Consider the following 23,820-nt stretch of genomic DNA (forward strand, 5'->3'; position numbering starts at 1 on the left):
TTGAAAATTTGCTAAAGCACAGCCTCCTCTATACTCACAAAGCCTGGCAGTTCGATGATGGAGCCATAAAGTGCCCGGTCGCAGTTTTGCAGCGCCAGGATCTGGTAGCACAAGGCCTTTCTCAGGGAGGCCCGTATTCAGCGCACAGCTTTTGCAGCGGCGAGGACCCGAAACGCGGCTTTCAAACCCGACGAGAAAAGAAGCGGTAGCGGGAGGAACGCGAGAAGCACGAGCGGACATTCCAACGTTCGGGACAAGTGTGTTTCGGCGTCTCGCCGCAGCGGGGCGCCCGCTACATGACTATTGTCTGTCGCTCTATTTTGTTCATTTCCGGCGGCCGCATTACGTGATTATCTGCCAGGCTTCGTCAGTATACAGGAGGCTATGGCTAAACACACCAACAGACATCGCTGAAAAAGTAACCCAAATAATGGGCCAAAATAATTGTTTTCGCCAAGTTTTTGAATTTACAATTTTGGTCCTCACCGTGTTTTTCATTTTCAGTCTACCGGCAACAATGAAAAAACGACGTTAGCGGAAGGCAGGGGCTGACCCTTTGGACTGCAGATTTTGTTCCCAACCGATTACAAACAGATTCATGGTGTCAGATAAATGCTTTGGAAGCTCGCTCCGGTCCCCCGCGCCGCGGCGCCAAACCAATGCTCGGCATAGTGCATTTTTAGAATGCCCACTCGACCTGCAAGCCTGCCTACCACTGACGTCATGGCACTGAAAAGCGACGCTATATTTGAGTGTTGGTTTTAGCACCATTTACACCCGCCGATTTTACACTAACTATTCTAAATTTCGCGATACAAACAGCACACCGCAATAGGTAAACGCCGGTGATTTCGAAAAGACAGTTAGTTGGGGTATAGTCAAAAAAATCGCCGCTTATTCTCCAAATAAACGCAAAAAAAAAAAAAAAAAAAAGCGCGAGATCTTTTTTTTTTTTTTTAATTTTTCGGGTATTTCTATAAACCAACTTGTCTCCTCTAAAACGTTAGGTCGTACAGCCGAAGGCCCTCGCTGATTCTCCAACTCTGTTGTCCGAATATCATGTGTGCATTCTAGCACTGGTAACATAAGCAAGCTCGACAGGCTAGCAAAGACGAAGTGACCGGAGGTCGCTTGAAACGCCCAAACAGCGGTTCATATTCCTAAAGAGTAGAAAGGTCTATAATACTGGAACAGAGTCGTGACGTAGGCGGGTTGGTTCATGGTAATCGGAAATAAACGGCGAGCAAAAATACAGACAAGGACTGCAAATAAAACTTGAGTAGTTCCATAAAACTATCGACTCCTGCGTCACTCTCATTATGAAACTGACTGACACCGTTTTCATCAGTACATTCACGCAGCGACGCAGAGCCCCCGTGAGTAGAAGAGCCGCCAAACGGTGCACATCAGCCAAACTGGCCGATGGATTAATGACAGAGCCCGTGAACGTGACTGGTCATTCCGGTCGACCGCGAGGGGGTCACTTGCCTCTGTATTGTGCCGCTTCTAAACGTCAGTCCGAATTCACCAACATCGCCATCATCGAGGGGGGCACAGATAAAACCACCAGAGAATTATTGGAAGCGTACGCAATAACAAAAGAGGGGCAAACATGCACGTGTCAACCAAGCATCGGCTTTTTCTACAAAAAAAAAAAAAGAAAAGAAATTGCTTATCTTGACACGAGCTTATCTTGACACGAGCAGTTTACTTCGTTAGTGTTTTTTCTCTTTTTTTTTTCCAGTAAATGTTTAGTTGTGCGTTCAGCGCTTGTGTCGTTCGCATCTTCCCTCTTGTCCCTGCCTGTATTTTCGGCGTGCACACTGTTTATTTCCGAGTATTGAAACGTGCACTCTCCTACAACACGGCCATGGAGGAATGCTTGCCAAGCAACGAGAGTACCGTCTCTGAGCGCTAGGCTACTCCCGCTGGATCTACGAGCGCGAGCCAACACATCAGGAGGCTCGTACATCCGCGCGAGCGATGACGCAGCGGAAGCTACGAGCTCGAGCCCGCCGCTTGGGCAGTCCGCTGGAGTCGGAGGAATTGGGCGGCGCGCCTGCTCCCTTCGGATGCTGCACCGCACATACGGTGAGCTTGCGGGGAAGCCCAACCCAAACATATACGCACTCTTTTTTCTGCTTTTTTTTTACATTGAGAAAGGATATTAAAGATAGTGCCACAGGATACGCAAGCGTCGTTAAACCGCAGTCACACTTAAGAACCGCCCGACGAATTATGAAGAAAATGAGGCAAACAAGAACACACCTCTTGAAAAGATCGGAACAGTGATGTGATTGGCCTCAGCCATTTTGGAGCACCTTTCGGAGCAGCCAAAAGAGTGTTTTCGAGCAGCAAATTTGGCTTTTGGAGCCACCAAAACAGTGTTTTTGAGCGGTAAAAATGGCTTTCGGAGCAACCAAGAGGTGTTTCGGAGCAGCAAAAGTGGCTTTTGGAGAAGATATTCTCAAGAAAATAAAAATATTTGTTTTTAGTGCTGTACAAACAAATTGCACTTTGTGTTGTGTTCTGATGTGACCACGGAACTCGCTGCTTGTGTTTTTACTGCTGAGACATCCCACAACTGCAGTACAGTGCTCTAGGCATTGCCGAGCAGTTCCGAAAAACCGCTTGTCACCGTTTTACTGGTTCCTGACGTGCCAGATTTTCGTAACACGTAAGCAAACATAATGCAATGCATCGCAAGCGTCCCGGCTGGTACCTCTGTCATGCAATCATGTTCGCATGCACGTGAGGGCAATTCTGGTAGGCTTACAGTTACGCGCGCTTCGTCGCGCAAGCGGAGACAACGACGATTTGATTGAAACCAAAAAACCATGCCACTCCGCTCCGTCGCCAACTCATTCCCAAAATTGTATGCCAAACGTAACTGTCGAGCATATATCAAAAAGAAAAAAAAAAAAAAAGTCTAGCGGCGCGTGCTTGCCAGGCCGGCAAACAAGGTAGCACAAGCTAAACACACAGGAAAAAAGAACCTGAGCGCATCGATCCTAGACATCGCGAGCCAGTCAAAATGTTCTTGGACCGCTTTGTGCAACGACTGAACTCGAGACAAACAAGCGGGCTGTGCGGGTTCAGCGTGCAGACATCGCCTTCTTTGCTTTAGCTCACTTCTCTTCACCAACTTTCTTTCGCGGCAGATTTTTCACGTACCAGGGTACCTCTCGAAAGAAAACCCACCGAGAGAAACCTAAGTAATCAATACTTCGACACAACAGTCTTTAAAGAGTGATATTTTAGTAACGTCTTATGAAGACAAGAAAAGGACTTGATGAACATGCGGAGGTACTTAGCTTCATTTTAGAAAGCGCCATATCTGCAGCGATGTGGGGACGGCAAGACCCGACATCGCGCGACCACAGTGACTCGAAGGCAAGGACCAAATCTAGTTTTCCCACGGTTGTTGAATTCAGGAGCGAGTGCTCACAAAGCAACTCCCGCCGCGCAAAAATGTGGTTTCGTTTCACAGCATGATGGCATGGCTGGTACCCGGCATGCTAGCGTCGCACGTCTGCACACACCCACGCCTATCGTTGAAAATATTAAAAAAAAAAAAAAAAAAAAAAGAAAACTCGAGACGATACTCCCGACTCGAGGAGAACGCGAGACGGCGGGAAAACCATGCAAGACCGGATGGAGAATTGATACAGGGTACTTCGCGTCGGGTGGCAGCTTGCGCCAAATAACCCACGCATGCTCATTTACGGTACTCAGCTTAGTTTCGGTTTTGAAAGGCGACCCAAATTGGTCCTTTGGCGCAGGTTCGGCGCAGATTACCCATATTTCGGCAAAATGTAGCAGGATGTAGCAGGGTTAGCGCCTTGGCGCAGTTAGGCGCCATTGGCACAGCAATCACATCAGTGTCGGAAGAAAAAAATATACTTTCTTAGCTTTCCGATTCTTCTTGCCACTGCTGAACGAGTTAATTACACAAAAAAAAAAAAAAACACTTTGAAAATTTTTTTTTTGGTGTTCCTTGCAAGAAATGTTCAGGAGGCGCGATGTTTCTGGCGCAACGTTTTAGAGCCCGGCATCAAGGAGCGCGCGCAGCCGTGCGTGAAAGAGCTCGGCCGGCAGACGGAGTCAAGAGAGCGTGTTCGTGTGTAACTTTTTGCCGAGTTTTCTAAAAGCGACTTCGAACAAGTGACAAAGACAAAACACGACAAGCGTAAACGCCGTCCGTGACTGCCGCGTTGTATGTGAGTCCCTTGTTGACCATAGTGTTCGAAAACGTCCACGAGAGTTTATACAGCCAGTTGCGCCACAAGGCGGACATTCAATTTACAACTGTAAACGACAAAAGCGTTTAGTTGTCAACAAAATGGCTTTGTGACGCCCGTAAATTATTTCCATCTGCCAAAAAAACAAAAACCTTAACTATTGTTGACAAAACGTAACAGCCTAGCGTGCCACGAAAACGGTTCAGCGTAGAGTGCCTTCATGTGCGCTGCGCATAGAGTGATGCCAACTGCCTATTTCCCTTTCCCACACCCTCTTCCACCGCCATTTTGTTTCTCTCATTATTTCCCCGTGCGCCGGAAAGTGGCCTTTGTGTCCATCGGTAATCCCATCCGAGGGGGAAAATGCTAATCCTCCCTCCGTGGGTTCCACAACGCTGCTCCGAACTTCTGTGATAAGGTGCTTGTTTCCGGGACGGTTATAAGCCCCACGGATTATCGCCGAGGAACAAAATGGCTGCTGGTTTGTCGGCGAGTGGTATTACAAAGGGTGGCATCACCCAAGCAAAGCGCACATGAAGGCTCCCTGGTTCAGCGGCGAGAGCTGGGCACACTGGCATGTAAAGCGTGCGAGGCAATTTTGAGTACACATTTTTAAAGGAGGAGCCGGAAAGTTTAGAGGCTAGGTGCTCTCGATATAAAGGGTACAGAAACCCTTCTGGATATTACGCGCCAAACGCAGTGGTAACTACGACGGCAGCTGACAGTGGCCAGTTTGTGGAACAAAGTGCAATCGGGTACAGCGAAAGCCTCCAAAGTCACTACAAATTCGCGCAGATCGATGCACCTTAAAAAAGGGGGAAAAACGGGATAATAGCCGTTATTGGCAGATTCCCGCTCTGGAGAAATAAAACTTAGGCCACACTAGTATCCCTTATCAGGAGAATTCGCGGGTAAGATCCCAGCAGCATAAACACATCCTACCAAGCGTTCCAAACAGTCAGCCGCCTTTTAAGCTACTTTGCAGATTATCTTAGCCGGGATGGAGTAAACTAGAGTTCCTGTATATAGCTACCTACGGTAGCAGAGTTGCGCATTCAGCCTCGGCGAGTGGCCGTAGCGGCGGCTTTCCCGCACGCACTGGATGCTTTGTTCCTCACGTGACATAATTTGGCGAATAGCGGCGCCGCGCTCGCCGCCGCGCATGGAAAAAAGGAGAGGAGGAGAAGGAGGGCGAAAGCAGGGGAACATACGCCGGGGCGCGACAAACGTCGGCGGGGCGACCGTAAAGGTGGCTTTCTTGCACGGCATGGATGCTTTGCTCCTCACGTGATGGATCTGGGCGAATAGCGGCGTGGCGGCGCGGGGAAAACAAATGCGCAACTCTGCTTTCCCTTCGGGGGAGCATATCGAGGAACTCTCGAGTAAACGAACTTCTAGAAATAATTAGAAAAGAAAGAAAAAAAAAAAGAGCACGCGGGGAAACTAGGACAAAGAAGAAAAAAATCCAAGATACACCAGGTGCGTTCCCTCCCCCACCCCCCTTTATTTTTTTTTCCTCCGTCTTTTTTATCGCGGTTTTTCACTATGGTACATTCTTATGAACTAGCTCGGGTCTCGTTATAATTTACGGAAGAATCGCTAAAGAAAAGAAAAGGAAGAAGACGCCGATGGAAAATAAAGAGTAAGTACGGGAGAACACGGGGGAGTGAACAAGTTAAGCAAATTGAGCCTAGATAACAACGAGCGAGCGCGACTCATACCCTTTTTTTTTTTTTTCTGTATTCTCTTTTTTAGTTTAGATAGGCCTCCTCTTTAACAATCCCGAGTAATCAAGTTATAGAGTAAGAACCACCCGTACGCTAAAAAAAAAGAAAAAGAAAAACAGGCAGATTGTCTTTCGGAGCCCAATATGGGCGAGTGCACGCCAAGCGCTCCCGCGGAAGAAAAGACCGGCCCTGAGCGCCGCGGCAGCAAATTTGCGGAGGCAGACAAGGCGCCGGCCGGGGTCCATCTTGATTAAACAAGGCCGCCCCCGCGTCCTGATGAGGCAGCCCCCGTTAGTAGCCGCGCGCCGCCGTCCAGTCGACTCCCGAGCAAATGTACACGCGCTGCTTGTTCTCGACTCCAAGGCAGCCTCACAAAACGCGTGCACGTGCGTGCAAGTCAGCGCGCCCAGTATCGTCACCAGGTATTTCGCGTCAGGTAATAATAATAAATGTCGAGCGTATACGTTACAAACAGCCGAAAGTTCGTCAGCCTCAACGGGCGTCTGGTGTCTCAGCTGTAGATGAGCAATTTAGCCAGTGCAGTACCGCTAGCCTGGCGCGCCAGGTGTTGCGCGCCAGGAATTTCATTGATGCCTGGCGCCCAATATCTCTGCGTCGTACAAAGTACTGGACGTAGACTGATGGGCGCCGGGTGACGGGCGCGAGGAAATGGGCGCGAAGGCGCTTGTAGCTAATGCTTGAGCAGAGTTCTGGGCCCGATTATCTGTGTCCGAGACACGACGTTTTATGCCAAAACTATTTTCTTTTTTTTTTCTTTTTGTCGTTCGTCTTCGCACGTTCGGGGTCCCAATAAACAAAGGACACGTGAAACGATGCAGCGACGCTGGCCGCGTATACATTCTCAGTCGTTTTATCCTCCGCTGTTAAAGCTCGACAGAATATATTAGCAGCTTTCTTAATAGGAAATTCTAACGTTCAATAACTTCCGTACAAACAATATGATATGATCCCTTCAAAGTTGTTGCACTGGAGATATCGTTATCGTGTGTTTCGCTAAGAAATAATCCTAATACTTTTCTTTCTTTAGAATGACAAATATTTTCTCAAAAATTAAAGATGAAAGCATTCGATATTTCATTCTTTGTAGAAGGAACTTGTTTATCTATCAATGTAAAAGTGAACTTATATATATATATATATATATATATAAAAATTCGGCTCCCCCCCCCCCCCCCCCCCCTTGAAAAACAAAATTTATTTTACCTGTAAAGCGCAGACCGCATGGAGCGTTTTTGCTCGCGATTCAGGCGCGTCGGCGTCAAACTGACGTCATTTCCTGCGCGCGGCCGCGCGTTTTCGCGGGAGCGTTGCTTTCTAGCCGACCCAGAACAAGACGCGCGCGCCGAGGCGTCGAAGCGGCTCTCGCGCAATGAGGATCGGTCGAACTATCACGTGATCCTGCGCGGTACGCTGTTTCGTATTCAGCGCATTTCAAAGTGTTCAAAAGCCTTTTTATTTTTTCATATAAAAATTGAAAAGATGTTCCTTTTGACACACAAACCCGTTTTATTTACTTATTTGTTCATTTAATTCTCATTTTGTAGTATTTGCGTCAACATTCACATCGCGTGTTGAGAATGCTTTATCTGGCAACGCTGATAACGCGCGGCCGGCGGTGCTTGGCTTTGTCTGCAATGCGGGTGCCCCCGCGTCAGCTTCCGCGCGAGCGTTCATTGCGCGTCGCGTTTTCGCGTGTAGAAAAACGCGCCATGCGGTCTGCGCTTAAAGGGCAACTCCGCTCAATTTTTTCTACTGAAAAAACATTGTAATTCTATTCAGTATAATCTAGAAAGGCTACACGTCAAATATTGGAATTGAATTCCGTCTAAAAAAGTTGTAAAAGCGCGAAAGTAACAATATCGGCTAACTATAGCGGGAACGTGCGGCGCAGCCAACACTGCACTTCCGTCGATCTGCTTCCGCCGCTTCCACCGTCAGTGACGTCTATAGCATGCGCAGGTGTTTTCTTCGTTTTTTCGTTTCGAGGTACACATCCCACAGGCGGCGCCACGCTCGCCGCCTCCGGCGGTCACTCTGCCCTCTGACTCTACCAACTGTTGTGACTCCGCCTACTCTACCTCGGAGGCGGTGTCCACGTGATCTGCGAGCGAACGCGGAGGCTCCGGTTGCGTCTTTGCTGTTGTGCTGGTTGTGCCGTGTTCACCTTTCGTTGCTTCGTGTTTTATTTAGGCAAGAGGCGCGTAGATTTGTTCCTGGTGTGCCTTTGCAATGGCTGGCAGAAAGCGCAAAGGCAGAGACTCACGTTGTTGTGTCGCTGGCTGCCCGAACTACCAGCTAAACAGCCCAGGAGTCCTCTCTTCCACAGGTTTCCTGGCGACATTGAACGGCGGAAACTTTGGACGGACGCCCTGTACCTATGGGACCCCGAGAAGTCCTTGTCGCCAACTGCCAGGATATTGATCTGTTCCGATCACTTCTTGCCCGAATGTTACGAGCGAAATATGCGCGTGTTAGCTGACTGTGGCTTCTCGACGAAGTACGCGAAGCTGAAGCCGGACGCCGTGCCGTCGATCTTCGCACGCGGCACAGCTTCCCCGACAGCAGACTGCTCAGCGGTGGCTCCATCATGTTCAGATCTCGACAGCCAGGAAATTGAGTGGCTAACGCGATTTTACGTCGGCAACATATGCAATCAAATATTACTCCAGCACATTGCTTTGGCATAGACAAGTGTTGAGCGATTGCTCATGCAACCAAAACACGTTTTCACTACGCGATCGCGGGCTTTCGAGATGTATCTTTCTCGCGGGGCAATGTTAACACGATGCACGGTGCGTACGTTCACTGTCTCCTGACAGACTGGCAGTCGCTCATACGCAACAACTCAGTCGTTTCTACCGGAGAGTTGCATGGGTTCATATACACGGGGGCTATTGGAACTACGTAATCGGAATTTAGAACAACGAACGGTCGCACCACACAAGTTATTAGAACAACGAACAAAAGCCACACATGCTGACTTCGTTGCAACAGTCCTTCCTCAGGCCCGTTCAGGTTAGAAATACAGCTCTCCCAGCGTGCAAGCGCGTGCAGCGTGCACGAGAACGTAGCGTTGACAAGCTTGTGATTGCATTGGCTTCCCCGCATAAAATAAGATATGACGGCGGCTACAGGCCCAGCTTGCATCTACTACAATTGCGTACAAAATATACCTTGGCAAGAACTTACCTCGTTGTGTGTTACGGTTCACAACGGAAATGAAGCGGGAGCCGTCCTGTGCAGCCGATGCGATGCAGACGACGCGTGTGCAGCGCCTGTCCGTGCGGAAGGCCACGTGACCCTTTCTATCCCACGTGGTGTGTGCATGCTCTCGACGTCGACCGTAGACGCTGACGATAGTGTTGCCCATCCTTGCCGAAGTTTCGGTTTCGTTTTGCGATTTTGCTTCTTTCAAGATTACTCGGAAATTAATTTACTTTTCGGGGAAAAGAGTATGCAGAGTCGTTTATGAGTGCTTTGCAAGGTAACATCATCCACTAACTCAAAATTTTCAAAATTGAGTGGAGTTGCCCTTTAAGTCTTTGCAGGTCACGTGATATGCTGATGGGTGTGTTTATATCGATCTACATTGGTCTTGGAACGTCCGAATAAAGGTGTTAAGCCATAGACACACTTCTCTCGGTACACCGTTCTTTCGGACTGACAACCGACGCTTAAAGCCGACGATCGTATTTGTGTCTGTCTATCGATTTCTCCGCCTTTGTGGGCGACCGACAGATGTGGATAGGAGACAATGTATACGCGCTTATTTTATCTTTTCTTTTTTTGCTTGTTTCCTTCGATCGCTTTACGAAGTAATCAAGTGGTGCCGCGCACGGAACGCGAAAAGGACGGCGGACATCCACTTAACTCCCGTCATAGCTAGGGGCGGCACACGTCCGTCAGTCGGGCGAATGAGGGGTTGACTATGGTTCCTCGTTCATTTTTGTTTTCTTCCTCGGGACTATGGTATGCCGTTCGTCGCACTCTTTTCCTCCGTCACCGACCAACGCGGGCCAATTTGCTCGAAAACGACTGCCCAGCCGCAAAGCTGGTTTGACAAGTCGCTGGAAGCTCCTATGTCAACCCTGCGCCGCTAAACAAGCTACGCTTCAGAGGAATGAAACTTGAGCCATGGATGGATGGGTGGATACTAACGGCTGTGCCCTTTTTGACGGGTGGTAGCTTGCGCCATCTTGTGACATCTTGTGACTTAAGACCATTGTTGCCAGTTATCTGAAGGCTCTTGATCCGAAATTGCAGGAAGCGCTTTTTCCATCCCACAGAAACATTAAAACAGTCTACGGCAGAGAAAGATTATATTGCCCACGGTTCAGCGCACCGTATCGAAAGTTTCAGAAGTCGCAGTTTTTTTAATCGCAACAAATTGCACGCGGTCAGCATTAGGTAACGAAATAGCGGCGCCCATGAAACAGTCGGGGAGTGGAGTGTCGATACTGTGAAGCATACTTAGTGGTCTATGTGCGACATAGGGGCTTTTGGAGTGGGGCAGATTCGAAGTTGCAGTCCCGAGGTTCGCGGCAGAGACTGAAACCGTAACCGTAACCCAAACCAAAAACCGCTTAGGATCGAAATATTTTCGGTAACCGGAACCGGAACGAAACCGATATTTTAATTCAATGTTAACCGTGACCTCTTAACCGGTAACCGATATATTATATCGGTTTTCAACAATAATACAGCAGAACAATAACTATGATGCCGAAATGCCATCGCCATTTGCAGACGGCGCACCATTGTAGTGACCGGCAATAGAGAGGTCTAGTAGATTGTGTTTTCAGGCCACGCTATTTGAAGCGGGAGCTCGCGCTGCCACTTCGATGCATGCTATGAAGCGCGCGCCCATGGCGGTAGCGGGCCTCTGAAAACGATCTACAAAAACTCCACATTGTTGCATATAGGGGCGCCGACCGCATAGTTTCTCGTGCATCGCGGAGCGGGACAGGAGCCACGATAAACCGGCGGCGCGACACGCGAACGGAACAAATACGACAAGCTGCCAACAGCAGCTGTGGCTCGGCGCTCCATGGACTGGGCCTCATCTTAAGCAACCTCGTATATATCTAAATAAATAGTCAGCTTTGTAAGGAAACAAAGCCCTCGACTACTACACCGCCTCCACCTTGCTTACTTTCTTCGCGAAAGGAGCGGGGGAACGAAAACGAAAGCGTCGGCGCGCGGAGCTGGCGGCGAGTCCCTGTTCCGGACGGTACAACACGGACGGCGGGACGGCGCCGCTGACGGAGGCGCCGGCGGCATGCTTCCTTTGCTACGCTTCGTTCCAGCTTAAAGGCCGACGACCAGACTCGAGATACTGCAAGGCAGAAGACCCTCCTCACCATGGGGAAGGAGGAAACAGGCAACGGTGAACAGAGTAGAAAGGGGGAGGAAGCGAAGGAAAAGTGGAAAGCGCGAACTGGTCGTGGGCCTTTAACCTGGCAAAACGCTGGATCCTACAGGGCTGGTGGACCAATAAGAGAGCCGGAGCGAGGCACGTGACAACGCACTCCGGGATCAGAAACTCGCGCGGGGCGCCGTCACCTATTTCGCTTCGATAATCTTATTGGCTTACACAGAACCATAGATGTAAGAGTTTGCCGTGCTGAGGCTCACGGAGACGGCTCTGCCGGCCAGAGATCTGTGGCAGCGACGATTTCAACGAAACGAGAACAAAAAACTGCTCCCTACATGTGACTCTTGGGAGGGATGCCGTTGATGCCATTGACGCCGTCCTGATGTCTACAACAGAGAGCTAACAAAACGGTTAGCCGGACGTCGGTGGGCGCCAAAGTTCGTTTCAGTTGTGAATGCGACTGGCGAGTCCAAGCTAAGTTGGCTCTCGGTTGTTCAACTCTCCCGTGGTATGTGCCTTTATTATTGCCGATATATTTTATTGAGAGACAATACTCGACCATGTGGAAATTGCGGGCGTTTTGGTGGGGAGGCAGCCCCTTGAGTGAACGACGCTTTAGGGAGCGAACCCCCGTCCACGATGTTCCGTCGAATCACGGAGTTCATTTGAGCGAATGCGGTTGCCCGGTCGGCCAGGTGACATTAGTTCATTTCAATAAACTCGGTTTAAACGGTTGACTCCCAGATCATAAGATTTAAATAATTTTTCGTAGTATTATCCCCTGCGAATGTACGTTATTCTAAACTTTATTTGAAACCAACAGAACGTTAAACGTTTAAAAATATTTATTTTAGGCATGAGACACGCGCAGTCTGCTCGCGATCAGAATAGGTTCATTGTGACCCCGGTGGAAAGACCAGCGTTTAGGATTACTTTGGTAACAATGCTAAAAAAAATAAAAAAAAAAAAAAAACGTTTTTGTTAGAGTTGTTTGTTTAGGGAAGACGTGAGTATTGAGAGGCAAAACTGGCAGAGCACGAAACTGGTCCCAATAATACAGCCCCAATTTCCAGTATTAATCGCTTAGAAGGCGCCTTCGTGAACGTGCTGTGGGACCAAACTGAAATGACAAAAAGAAGTTGGTTTATTAAAAGAGATATCGAACCGAGAAAAATACGGTTTTCAGGGGCGGCTAACCGGTAACCGAGATGGTGACGACCGAAATCCTAAAAAACAATAAACAAAACATATTAAAAAAAAAAAAAAAGAAACGGTAACCGTAACTTAACTGTTATATTTATCGGCTAAAGTCCCTCGATAGCGGTAGCACATTCCGTCCGACTTTCTGCGTATATTGGGACTTTTATAGCAAACCGCTACCGTGTTCCGCATACCGTACAACTACCGGAGCCTTTGAAGCATGCTTTTAAACGAGCGCCCAGGTGATACCGTGACCACGGTGCGCGCGCTTAAAATTAAAAGTATGCTTCAAAGGCTCCGGTACTGCGGTACGCGGAACACAGTAACTGTTTGCTAAAAGTCCCTAATATTGCCACCCCGGCACGAGCCGCACATACCAAGTAAAAGGTAAGGGGCAGAGCCGCTCCCAAAGTGTGGAGCGTCTATTATTCCCAAGCAGCTGCACGCGGTGAGGACGCTCTCGTATAGATCGGCATAATTGTTTCTTGCGCGGGTTCATACGTCAAGCCGACTTCACCAAAGTCTACAGAAAGTATTTTTCACCCCCCCGTGAAAAAGAACCCGAAAGGTCGACTGCTAAGTAGGGCTGTGCACCACATGGGTTAAGAAACCTTAACTGATGAAGCGGGGACCTATCCATTATATACATATTCACCAGTTTGATCTAAAGATTGATGTAATTGTTAAAACAGTGCGAAATTATAAATGTAAGAGTATGGACTTGGGGAATACAAGTGCTGAGATTAGTATAGCATTGACGGTGCAGGAACGGAATGTTTAAACGAAGCCATTTCATTTCCTTCATTGGTTTGTTTTGCATGCAATACTACGGGATGACAGACGGCCGAGAAAAAGCCAGAAAAAATGCGTATACCTTGAACTGACGTAAGCTTGCCAGCTGGTAAGAACTAAATCAGTAATTAAAAGGTGCGTCTTATTTACCTAGAAAATTTCAATTTAAATCAAACGTAGATCAGTACATGAAGCAACAGTGCGGTGCTTCACTGATTCCTCATACCGAAGGTAGTAGTAGCGTGAGAAATAAAACAACATCATAAAATAAAGGTTATTCTCCAGCGGGGTGCTAAACAGAAAATAAAGAGGCCAATTTAGAGTGGGTTTATTGAATACATTAACTACGAACTATCCGTGAAACACTGATATTTCTTGAATATAAGGTTCTACAGCCATCATTTGTATCAAGATAAAATTAGTTACATTTCAATGATCCCTCGTGACCATCATAATAAAACCACAGTGCGCGCAGGCCTGATGAACATGATGCAAATAACGATCCGACAGAAGGGTACAACTTTGACCGATTAATCGGTTAAATCGGTCAATCGGTTATCGGAAGGTTAATGGATTGATTTCACAGCTCTAATCCTAATTATGTTCAATTACCTGCTGCGATACACCGATCTCGTGCCGAGGGCGCGATAAACGATGCCCAAATCTCATTAGTGTCAAACAATGAAGTAAAATCTATTACAAAAGAAAGGCGCCCTCATTCCCCTCGACGCACCGGCTCATAGTTTCCTAACAGATCAGATATCAGAAAAGGCAGCTTAAAGTAGCACTTAGCTAATTAGACTTTTTTTTTTTTCGGAACTGCCCTATTTTCTGGTGCATAGTCAGCGGACTATACATGTTTAAAAGATAATATTTTGTGCTGTGCAAACTTTATACTTTTTTTTTTTTTTTTTTTTTTTTTTGACGTGAGGATTACACACGGCTTGTTTTTTCTTAAATGTTTGCATTTTATGCCGTGAGGACTGCATCTATACACAATGCCATTGGTTCCAAACTTTCGTTTTCTGTTTCAACGGAAAAATTAAACAACGTCATACTGACACTGTGTTTCCCTCGCCCTCAGCCGAAATTGGCGCCTGCTGACTATACACCAAAAACAAACCATCCAATTCTTATTTTAATTGGTTTTTGTTGATTATACACCGGCTGGGGACTATAGTCTCGAAAATACGGTACAATTAGCGGTGAAACGCGCCGCGGAAAAAACTCCGGAGAACAGCGTGGATTGTGCTTCGGGAGACGATTGACTTCGGCAGATGCAACATTGTGAGCGTCTTCGGACCGCGTGCGCTCGTTCGGTATGTTCCGTCCGTCTCTTCCAGCACTGCTGCGTGCAAGGACGTTCGATTTCGCTCCTAACTGGCATCCATTAGAAGGTACGCCCGTTTGATTGGTCCGGTACCGGACCATGCAATCAAAAGACGGAATTCCGCCATGTGGCTTGGGTCTCACTTTCGCGGATAATTTGCGGGCCAACCGACACGTAACCTCCGTCGAAAAATCCGCACCAGCTCAGGGTCAACCAGAATACTTTAGTCGGCACTGGCGTTTTTTCGCAAACATATTTGTCGCCAGCGGGTGATGCTCAAGCGTAAGAAACGTTGCTACTAAGGTGTCTGGGACATGTGTGTTCGTTGGCTGTAGGTCCAGTGGGGAAAGCCCCATAACGAATGCCAGAAGGAAGTTGTTCACGAAGGTAGCAGACCCCAAAGAAGTGAAAACCGACATCGGCAGTTCGCCGTCATTCTGCGCATGGGTTCAAGCTTTGTCGATTACACGGCAGTTGTACCACAACAAAGTTTCATTGGCACGAGAACTAGCGCAGCTCAAAATAGGTTACAATATTGATTTAGTGCATTCGTCGCTTGAACGCGGATCGAGAGAGTTCATCACGGATCCTTCACCGTACCGCTTTTGCACCAGTGGTCCTCAGCTAGTCTCAAATGTTCAAAGGGAAATTGCGGGGACTCGAACCGGACGGCAGTCCAGCTAGGTACGCCCGTACCATGTCTCTGAAATTTACCGATTGGTGCTTCTTCCCTTCTGGAGTCTTAACAGAGCCGTTCGGACGCCGGCCGAACCCGTTGTAGTGCCAAAACCTCTCTTTTTACTTTTCCTCGCAGGTCGCCTGGTGACATCAAGAGGGGCCCGCCTGCACAGAGGCCGCATGTAACCCCCAAGAGGATCATCCTAGGAGATCCGCAGAAACGCCATAAGCTAACCGCCCCATCACCCTTGGACCAACCAGTGCAGTGCAACTATATCTTCACGAGTAAGAACCTGCAACTCCAATCACGTGTTTTCGGGTGCTTCCGTTTCAGGGTTGGCAGAGTTAGCTTTCCCCGCCTAATGGCGATGCACAAAAAAAGTGCTGCGTTCCGGGAATTCTTAGAACTTAGCGCTTTCCGCCATGCAGTGACTGGGCACGAACGTGAACACCCGCCGACCCCAGAAGCCGAGCTATACTGCACGGTGCTCGCGTCCAATCCGTGAGCTGCCTTCGACTGAGTCCTGACATGCTTCGGAACCGGCGGTGGCATCGTCTGGGACAGTAGATACATCCTAATAAAATTAAAATAAAACGATGAAAAATATATTTATTGTTAATTTTTACTTTAAAATTGCGTTATGGACATCATTTCTTTGTTTTCTACTATGCTTGTGTCCCAACGCACAATATGCGGTTCGTTAACCTCATAAAAACACATTGGTAAAAAAAAAAAGCTTCCCCTTTTATTTTATTTTTATTTATTTACCTCAAGGGCATCTTTGAGGACGCATTACAAGAGGGGGGTAGGTGATGCATGCATTTGTACCAACATAATCACACAATTTTCCAAACAGTCATTGATACAACGAAATAATCGCAATCAGCCCAACACAGTTTACAAAAAGGAAGTGACATTGTATGTACACAATTGCAATTTTCAACTGGACGTAACTATGTAGAAAACAATAATTTCAATATGGGGAAACAGAAAGGAACTATGAAAATCACAAATAAGCATGTACATGTACTATTCATATCATAGGCGCTCGCACATTGCTTTAAATTTAACGGAATTTGTGTTAGTAACCATCTCGTCTGGCAAGTTATTCCATTATGTAATCAATAATATTAAGGGTGAAAACAGAAAGGAATTAGTGTGTGACTGGTATTGCTGTACCTTACAAGAATTATCGGTTCGAGGAGAAATATAATCTGCGGAATGACAATAGGTGCTTTTAAAGTACGAGTTACTGTGGTATAAGTCATGAAAGAAACATATGCAGTTAATATTGCCCCAGGTAGACAATGAAGTGAGACCCAAATTTGTTTTTAAAGCTGAGACACTAGCAGTGATGTGATTGGCCTAAGCCATTTTGGAGCACCTATCGGAGCAGCCAAAACAGTGTTTTGGAACAGCAAATGTGGCCTTTGGAGCAACCAATACAGTGTTTTGGAGCAGTAAGCGTGGCTTTTGGAGCAGCCAAAACAGTGTTTTGGAACAGCAAAAGTGGCTTTTGGAGCAAATATTTTTAGAAAAATAAAAATATTTGTTTTTTTGTGCTGTACATACGAAGGGCACTTTGTGATGCGTTGTGTTCTGATGTGGCGTGTTGTGACGGAACTCGCTGCTTGTGTTTTTGCTGCTGAGACATCCCACAAGTGTTAAGTGCTGTAAGCATTGCCGAGCAAATTCGAAAAACTCTTGCCACCGTTTGACTGGTCCCCGACGTGTCAGATTTTCGTCCCAAGTAAGCAAACGTAAAAAAAAAGAATAGATTACAAGCGTCCCGGCTGGTGCTTCTGTCATGCAATCATGTTCGCATGCACGTGAGGCCAACTTCGGCAGGTTTGTAGTTGCGCGTGCTTCGTCGCGTAAGCCGAGACAACGGCTGTTCTATCGAAACCGAAACCATGTCACTCCGCTCCGTCGCCAACTGTCGGCGTGTGCTCGCCAGGCCGACAAACAAGATACAAGCTAAACGTACAAAAATAAAAGGAAAAAAGTACCTGAACTATCGATCCAAGACATCGCGAGCCAGGGTCAAAAAGTTCTTGGAGCGTTTTGTGCAACGACTGAACTCGAGACAAACAAGCGCGCTGTGAGGGTTGAGCGTGCAGACATTGCCTTCTTTGCTTTAGCTCACTTCTTTTCATCAACCTTCTTTCGCGGCAGATTTTTCACCAACCGGAGTCCCTCTCGAAAGAAAGCCCACCCAAAGAAACCTAAGTAATCAATACTTCGACAGGGCAGTCTTTGAGTTAAAGAGGGATTTTTGTAGTAACGTATATGATTTAAACAAGAACAGGAATGTTGATGAACATGCGGCGGTACTTAGTTTCAGTTCAGAAAGCGCCACATCCGCAGCTTCGTGGGGACGGCAACACCCAACGTCGCGCGACCATGGTGACTGGAAGGGAGTGAACAAATATAGTTTTCCCACGGCCGTTGCTTTCAGGAGAGAATGCTTCAGCTCACATAGTAACTCCCGCCGCGCAAAAACGTGGTTTTGCTTCACAGCACGACGGCATGGCTGGTACCTAGCACGCTAGTGTCGCAGCATCCGCACACAACCGCGTCTACCATAGAAAAGAAAAGGCGCAAGACGAGATTTACGAGACGAGAGTGCGGAACGCGAGACGGTGGGAAAACCATGCAAGACCGGTGGACGATTAATGCAGGGTACTTAGTGTCGGGCTCAATTGCACAATTGCACGTGCTCAATTACGGTACTCAGTTTAGTTTCGGTTTTCAAAGGCGACCGAAATTGGTCCTTTGGCGCAGGCTTGGCGCAGATTACCCTTATTTTGGCAAAATGTGGCAGGATGTAGCAGGGTTAGCCCCTTGGCGCAGTTTGGCGCAATTGGAGCAGCAATCACATCACTGCTAGTTTGAGGCGAAAAGTCGTTTGATATGAACCGGGCTGCTTTACTTTGGACAGATTCTAATTTAAAAGAAAGATCATTTTGATTTGGATGCCATATGATACTTGCATACTCTAGTTTTGGGAGAATAATTGTTTTATATGCTAGCAGTTTTGTTGAACTGGGGGACAGGTGTAGGGTGCGCCTTAAGAAACCTAGAGATTTAAATGGGTTGGTGACTAAGTTGTCTATGTGTTGTTTCCATGAGAGAGTTTCAGAGATGCGTACTCCTAAGTATTCGTAACATACACATTCAAGTTGCTGCATGAATAATGTATATTGGCTGTACGATTCGTTTGAATTCGTAGTAGAGGTCATTTGTTTACACTTCTCGGGGTTAACGGTCATCTGCCCTTCTGAGCACCAGGAAGATATAGCATCACGGTCATTTTGGAGGATGTGATGGTCCGATCGGGTCTAAGATTGTTTTTATAAATAACACAATCATCTGCAAATAGGCGGATAGTTAAGGTAATCGAAGACGGAAGATCATTAATATAAATGAGAAAAAGAAGGGGGCTGAAAACGCTACCTTGAGGGATGTCTGAAGATACTAGGACTGAGTTAGATGAAGAACCATTCACCGAAACTGACTGTGTTAGAAACGAAGCTATCCATTTTATTACTACAGGGTTAATCTGGAGGCAGTGTTGTACACGTTCCTCAAAAAAAGGAACAAAAGCTCGTTCCTCGCTCCTTCTGATTTCTGGAACGCGTTCCCGTTACAAGTTCCATATGTGAAGAAGGAACTCGTTCCCGTTACTGTTCAAAAAATGGAACGTATGGTTACATATACATTACATTTGTATTTTGCTTATTACTATATTTAGTTACATAGAACAAAGTTTTTGTTGTGGTCTTTTAATCTATCCCATCAAATGGCAACATACGAATTTGAATGCCGTGATGGAAAGGCACCAGGAGAAGAAAGCAAGCAAAGCAGGGTTTTATTTGTTAATATAATCACCTTTAAAAATCTTAGCTTTTAACCGTATTTATGTTTGTGGTGGGCATAATCAAACGAGCAAAACACACTGTTACCCAATATTGCGCGAGCGTTTTACAACAACCTCACGCGTTTTGATCTAACAAAATCTTTTGTGCGAACTTGAAAACAGTTGCTTCTCGATGTTGATGTCCGCAAAACGATCAATGGAAGAAGGGGATACGACTTCAGAAGGTCAGTCTTGAAAACTACAACTCCTTCTTCATGAAGGTTGGATTAGTCGTGCAGTTTGAAGGTGGAAGACTAGGGGAAAACAAATAAAGGTTAATTTTTGTGTATCTTTTAAGTGACCAATGTTCGGGATTCAAAGGTATGTTCGATGTCTGGTAAAGTATTATTTTGTTGTAACTCTAGGTCTCTGTGAAAATTCAATGATAGCTATAGTCTGTCTATATTTCTAGGTATATGAGGAATCGTGGAAGCAAAGAAATTTGCCCAGTTTGAAACATATTTTTTGTGTATCTTCTTTTGCTAAAAGTTTTGCTTTTTTGTACCGCAGTCTTGGGTACTGAAAAAAAGAAGCATTATACACTAGCTTTTCTGCACCCGAGTGTTACTAAACGAGGACGACACAAAATAAACCCTAAGATAATTAACCAAGAAGCTAACGAGATTCTGCTCTTGGTAAAGATACTGTTTTTATACTTTTAAAACTTCCCTCATTGAAATTTTAAAAAAAACCTGGACCAAAAAAAAAAAGGAACGCCGTTCCTTTTTCTGTTCCTGTAAAAATGTAACGAGTTCCCGTTCCAGTTCCACCGATGCAAAATGGAACGGTGGCGTTACTTCGTTCCTCTTAAAAGGAACGCGTTCCAGGAACGCCGTTCCGTGCAACACTGTCTGGAGGTAAGAGTTTTACAAGTAGTCATTGGTGGGGGACAGTATCGAGTGCTTTGGCAAAGTCTATAAATATAACGTCTGTTTGTAGTGAGGAATGACTATTAAAATGAAGATCCAGTGACAAACTCAAACAGTTGACTAGTACATGAGTGGCGCTTTCTAAAACCGTGCTAGTTGGGGGAAAAAAAGTTGTGTTGATGATCCAGGTATGAGATATTAGAATAAATAATGTGTTCCATGAGCTTACACGGCACACTGGTGAGTGAGGTAGGTCTGTAGTTTGATGGATTCGATTTGTTGCCCGACTTGAAAATGGGTTGAACTCGGGTGAATCGCCAGTCAGCTGGTATATCAGCAGAATTTTGACTTTGTTGAAAAAGAGCGCTGAGTATTTTTGATGCTGAGTGCTGTCATTTTTACTAGTTTGGTCGACATACCATCGTTTTCAGGGGCGCTATCAGAAGACAGATTTCGAATTGCCTTGCGGATTTCCTTCCGGGATGAATAAGAGTGGAGGCAAGCATATTTCTGATAAGATAGACAGTAAGATGTCAGTGGAAATATTTCATGTGTAAAGACGCTGGAAAAGAATGAATTTAATGAATTGGCCGTTTGGTCATCACTAAGTGCTTCCCTTCTGATTGTTTACAAACAAAGGGCTAGTCGTAGTTTCTTTTGAATTAACTATTTTCCAAAACTCCTTGGGGTCTGTGGAAAGAATGTTAGGTAGGGCGACGGGAAAAAAATGTTTGCTTTTTTTACTTCGGATTTACACAACTTTGAATGGTAGCGACATGATGACCAAGGCAGCGAAGTCGTCCAGTCTTTTTGCTTTTAAGAATAGTCTTCTCTTTCTGTTTAACACAACTTTTAGACTGTTGGTAAACCAAGGAGATGTCAGATGGAACAGCAGTTTTGGGCACAAAAGTGTGGAGTAATTCTATGAACATGTTTTTAATAGGGAGCCAGTTTTCACTTGCGGTTCTTTCGTCATGAGATGACATGTAATATCTTTCGAAGTTTAGTACGACTGCCGTCATTCCATCGATATTAGCACGCGAAAACACAAATATTTGCTTAGGAATATTTGCGGAGCGGTTAACTTTTTGTGAAGTTTGAATATGAATCAGAGCATGGTCACTTTTACTTTCCATAGTACTGATAGACGTTACACATTCTGGATTAGTAGTAACAAATAAATCTAGTATAGCATCATTACGGGTTGCTGTGGTTATCATCTGGTGAAGTTCAAACACACTGATTATCGAAAGGAACTCTGTACACTGACGAGAATTTGCATACTTGGGAAGGGGCAGTAATGTAGACCAGTTTGTTTCAGGATAGTTAAAATCGCCAGCAAAGAAACAGTGATCATTGGGAAAATTTTCGGTTACAAATCCAATGACATGATATAATGATATATTGAATTCAGTTCGACTGACATGAGGCGGGCGGTAACAGACACTGAATACGACATTCCAGTAATCAAACTTGACACGAATCCACAGCACTTCGAGGTCAGATAAACATTCCATTTGGAAGCATGATATAGCTCTTTTGACCGCAATGATAACAACAACGACACCCCCCACGAGGGTTCCGTCTTTCCAAAAAATAGTATTTGATCGATTTAAGATGAGTTCATCAATTGTTATATCAGGTGTTAACCACGTTTCGGTGCCAAGAATGGTGTCAGGCTCGCTACTGGAAGTGATGTTTTCAAGTTCATCTTGTTTAGATAAGATACTTCGAAAGTTAGCGACAATAAAAGAAAGATTAGCAGGAACAGTGCGATTTGTGGACTTGCGATTCCATAATCTGCACCAGGAACCTCTCGCAGAGGCGTCCAGGAAATTTAATCATCAAACACTTTGCCACAAAATAGTGTGCTCAAAAAGCAAGGCAGAAATATTGCAATTTGATGAAGCGACAAGTGTTCTTTCTTCATACCAGTGGCGACGTCAATGTTGCTTTTAGGCTGGAACAAGGCTTTTGCCCGGCTTTAACTACGGAATTTGTGTTTTGGAGTTATTCACATTGAATTATCTATCATAAATTGCAGCCGAGTTTTGAGACCGTCTTCTCCGCCCTCTTCAACTATAGTTTATTGTTAGTCTATTAAATCTCCACAGTAGATCAATGTGAGAAGAGCACCGAGCTTTCCACGTCGCACTACTGGTGGTATTAAAGTTAACGTTGCATGTTTTCTAATACAAGTTTTTCAAATACACAAGAAATTCCCCGAAAAATCGGTACCCTATATATCTGTCAAAGTCACTCACATTCAAAGTAAACTCTCTCGCTATAATTGATCTCATCGGTATTCATCATGACTGGAAGGTTGAAATCACAAATTTCTTGTAATTCTAAAAACGTAGGGACTAATTTATTACAGGTAATTCCACGCTTTATTATTCTCAATAATGCTGACACTCAAGCGACCCCTTGGTGGCGACATTTGATCCTGTAATAATAAATATGTAGCTTTTTATTTAAAGCTGTGCTGTGCGTGCGTGCGTGTGTGCGTGCGTGCGTGTGTGTGTGTGTGTGTGTGTGTGTGTGTGTGTGTGTGTGTTTTTAGTTTTACTAAGCACTTGGGTGTCTCAGCTGTGGATGAGAAATTTAGTCAGTGCAGTACAACCACAAGTCTGTGGTCTTTACACATTTGATGGTCGCCGCCATACATGTACGGAGGCGAAACTGCCCGTCTGATCACAAAACCGCGTGCACCGCACAATGTGTTGCTATTTATTATGACTTTGGCTAACTGCGAACGTAATGTTTGCATTGTGTTTCAATTCGAACAAGCCTTAAAAGTCTTAATTGAAAGAGCCGGCACTGCAGTTGCCACTATCGCCAGAGCAGCCGATACGGGAAGCATACATCTCACGCGCATCACATGCTTTGAGGGGGCTATGATGAGCATGTGATGCGCGTGAGATGTATGCTTCCCGTATCGGCTGCTCTGGCGATAGTGGCAACTGGAGTGCCGGCTCTTTCAGTTAAGACTTTTAAGGCTTGTTAGAATTGAATTCAATGGATGAAAGGTCACCATCGTATGAATAAGTTTTATAAATTACCTCAAACTCAGAATCTGGATTGGCCGGAACGTTGGGAGAGCGGATGCGCCAAAATGAAACCGAAAGGAAGAAATGTGACAGCTTTTCACCTTAAATATTCCTATTCAATTATTCTAAGCCTGAACAGCTGAAAGCACTGCAAGTGCGCTCGCAAGATGGCTAAGAAAAAAAACCTGTGCATTGACCCTTTCTTTATACTACCTGATCACTGGGAAACATATTTGGGAACAAATGTTCCCTAAATAAACATATTTTGAGACAAAAAATCTCGACCGTGAAAGAGTTAATGTGCACCATGCAGTAGTGATACAAAACAGCATGCCACCACGATGCTCATCCATATCAAAACGGGCAGGGGTGCTGACTCAACCCATGATCCCTGGGTTTATCAGCACCAGTTTTCCCTCCACGCGCTCCGAGCTGCGGTGCGGTTATAAACCCCCAATACGTAGCTCCATTGACGTCTAGCTGTCCCAGAAAACTTTTGTTTCGTGCTTCCAAAAACAGAGTAGTCATATTTCACAACGTCGTACATTATTTGTACGTAATTACCCTCACGGGTTCCTAGCCTGCTTTGTCGTTAACGTTGCCTCGTACTTCACTTTT

At 45.9% G+C, this 23,820-nt stretch overlaps 1 protein-coding gene across 1 annotated transcript in view; it reads right to left on the reverse strand.

The window, feature by feature from the left end:
• Window positions 1-23,820, reverse strand: part of LOC8038579 (protein timeless homolog) — a 622,009-nt gene that overhangs the window by 524,619 nt on the left and 73,570 nt on the right. The gene's annotated exons all lie outside the window — the stretch shown is intronic.

This window comes from Ixodes scapularis, unplaced genomic scaffold (genome assembly GCF_016920785.2).
Source record: "Ixodes scapularis isolate PalLabHiFi unplaced genomic scaffold, ASM1692078v2 PGA_scaffold0__279_contigs__length_252992795, whole genome shotgun sequence".
Classification (NCBI taxonomy): Eukaryota; Metazoa; Arthropoda; class Arachnida; order Ixodida; family Ixodidae; genus Ixodes; species Ixodes scapularis.